This window comes from Solanum tuberosum, unplaced genomic scaffold, assembly GCF_000226075.1.
Source record: "Solanum tuberosum cultivar DM 1-3 516 R44 unplaced genomic scaffold, SolTub_3.0 scf00168, whole genome shotgun sequence".
NCBI classification, from domain to species: domain Eukaryota; kingdom Viridiplantae; phylum Streptophyta; class Magnoliopsida; order Solanales; family Solanaceae; genus Solanum; species Solanum tuberosum.
In genome coordinates this window covers 313392-316828 of record NW_006239096.1, presented here as the reverse complement: position 1 = coordinate 316828, position 3437 = coordinate 313392, and positions in this window count along the sequence as shown.

Genomic DNA, 3437 nt, shown 5'->3' with positions numbered 1-3437 from the left:
TTCTTCTTCTTCTTCACTCTCAAGAACCCTAACTCTTACTCTTTTAAAATGGAACAAAAATGATCCACAAACAGCCTAACACAACAATATAACCTCAAAAGAAAAGATTTGTGAAAAGACCAAAATGCCCTTAAATTTCCGGACGGACTCCTTGCCAACTGCCCAACTTTCAAAGGGTATAACTCGCTCATACGAACTCGAAATCGAGCAAACTCGGTGGCGTTGGAAAGATCGTTCCAAGGGCTTTCCAAACATAACTGGAACTACTCCTGGATCATCCTGAGCTAGGAGTTATGACTGCTCAAAGTTGGCCAAAAACTCACTGATTTCCACACTTGGCCAAATTTCCAGATTCTGAATTTTTTCCCAAAAATGACTACTTCCAATTTCAAGCTTCTTCATATTCATTTTAAATTGTCGGATGTTACAGAAACTTTCATTATTTCACTAGCACTTGAACTATTCAATAAAGAATTCAAATTGCATCTTTACACAGAAAACATAAAGGATAAAATTGAATGAAGGAAAAGAAAGAGGTAGGGCGACGATTTGCTGGCGTCGTAGTTGCCGTCGGCACCGGTGAAGAGGAAATGGGTCTCGGAGGGGAGATGGGGTTAAATAAAAAATAAAAACAAAAATAAGTTTTTATATTCATAAAATTATTTTTGAATTATTTAAATAGAGCTTTTTAAAAATATTGAATTCAATACCACGTGTCATCATTTTATTGGTGGGTAAGTTTTTTAGAAAATTATTTTTTAATTTTTTTAGTTAGTAAATAGATGTGTTTTAGAATATCATTTTTTAAATAAATTTTTGGACTCAAAAGCCACATGTCATCATTTAATTCATCAATTTGCCATATCACAACAAGTGTAGTACACATATCTCATATTTTTGGCTGATTGTAAAAAAAATGTCAAATAGGTATCAATTTTAAGGAGCATATAGGTCTTCAATAGGTACAACGGTTAGTTGAGGTGTTTAAACAAATTATGCGAACAACTTTAAGAGCATACAGATGACTTAATATATACACCTTACTATAGCCATCATGAAATTTTCCAACAAACATTAACAAGGTTTGACTATATTAAAAGAACAATTATCTTTTGATAATTACTCCGCTGTACTGAGTTTTATCTTCAACACCATATATATATCATATTATACTAAAGTTGGAAGCTCTAAACTTCAAAGTTGAATTATCATTTTGCCCTATGTTAAATTAAAATCTTAAATAGTAAATTTAATTTAATAGTCATATTTTATTTATGTAATGTAGAATTAAAAGTCCAACCCTTTAATTTCTTAGTTAATATATCATTGTAAATTTCCTAAGTTTTTATTAATTAATGCAAAATTTATTCACCTATAAAAAACTTTTCATTTCTTACTCCAAAAAGTGTGAAGAAATTGAAGAGTTGCAATGAACTCAACACATATTATAGGTCAAATTCATTTAGATAGTAAAAAGTCTATATGGTCATACTCCAATATGAGCACATAAAAACGTAAGAAATATTCCATAAATTCTATGAATTATTTGATAATGTTACTATTTTTAGTTAGCTCCTAGAAGACTATATATTTTTTTTCTTAAATTTTTGTCATTTTCTCTTATTTTGTTTTAAATAAATAAGTTTAATATGTCCTTAAGGCTTTTGGATATTTAACCAATATATATATAAGATTTAGTTTGACAGTTTTAAGAATATAGTGGAAACTCCTAACTTCAAAGTTGGATTATCATTTTAATCTGTCGCTACATCATATTAAAATATAATAAAAATATTAGCATATCACTAACATTATACAATAAATTTATTTCAAAGTGACTATTCATGATAAACGTATTTATTTATTAGCTAAAAATGTTATAAACCTGGCTAAACTAAATAGAAAAAGAAAACAAATAGACAATTACTCCTTGAAGACAAGAAATTAAAGTAGATACATGTATCTTACAAAGTTATTGTTCATGGATTATCTTTTTTTTTTTATATTTATTTTAATATTATTTGACCTTTCAAATTTCTATGTGACTTTTTTTATACTGCAATTTTTGTCCTATAAATTTAACTCTTCCAGAAAAGTTCTTATGTGCTACTCCTACAATCCTTATGTGCGGGAGCTCTAAATTGGTGAAATAATATCATAATTTGTGGGAAAAGTTGTGAGATCTCTCTTATGCAGTCATGAGGATAGATAAGAATTCAATTATTGAAACATGGTCTTTATCTCTATTTATATAGTTGAATTGTTGCTTTGTTTATAACTTGCTTTTAGTTTAGGATTTTTTGTGTGTTCAAAAACAGATTGATTGTTACATTAGATTTTGTTATAATTTTCATTATCAAGACAAGATAAAAAAAGAATAATTAATATCTTGCTTATGTGTTTCTTTTTTGTTCTTTGTATTTGTATATCACCTTTAAAAATGGATTTATAGAATGGTTACTCTTTCTTTTTATTATTTAAAGTTGAAACATATAGAATTAGATTAACGGTAGGTTCGATTAACATATCATCTTTGGGTTTCACTGAGGTGACTGCATCCTGATAACGGTCTTGAGCTTGTTGAGAAGTTATCAGTGCCATCATTTCCCCTCCATTGTTCAATTTTTCCACTGATGGAAAATAACTAACTGAAGAATCTGTCGAGGGCTGTTGTTCTGTCATCTTTTTAAGAATATCTTGATCCCTGTAAGTTAAAATTTGCTAACTACTAACCAAAGTTTAAAATCTATAAAGATTTACATACAAATTATGAATCCACTATGTCTTAATTCCTTCTTACTACATTAAGATACCTGCATTTGAAGCCCACCCGACAATTAACTGTGTGGTATGTGTTTAAAGTCTATATTGTACTAAATCATATATATTATATCATCATCATAATAATTAATTAATATTATTAAAGGTGGAAAGATTTTAGGTTTAAAGTTAAATTACGAAAATGTCTTTCTCTATTTTTTAAAATTACAAATACTTTTACTATTTTAAAAAAATTAAATATATAATGACAATTAAACTACATTGTTAGATGTTACAACTTATCATTTTCCATTTATTAATAGCTTTCATTGTTAAACCTTTTAGCTTCTACCATTAAACACAATTATTTACAGTTTTTTATGTACACAATTTCTCCCTTTATAAATTGGATAAAAAATGTTAGTCCACTACACTTTATGTTTCATCATCTTTTAGTTTTTATGTAATGTAATTTTTTATTTTTTGTTCATTTTTTCTGTTATTGATATATTTAAAAAGGTTCATGTATCCCACATAAGATTTAAGAGTAATAGCTTCATGTGTTGGATAATTTGGGAGTGAGATGATATCCTCTCACTCTTTGTATTTGCTTATAACTTTCATGTGCAAGTTAGATATCATTACAGGGCATTTATGGGACTAAATATCACGGAAGA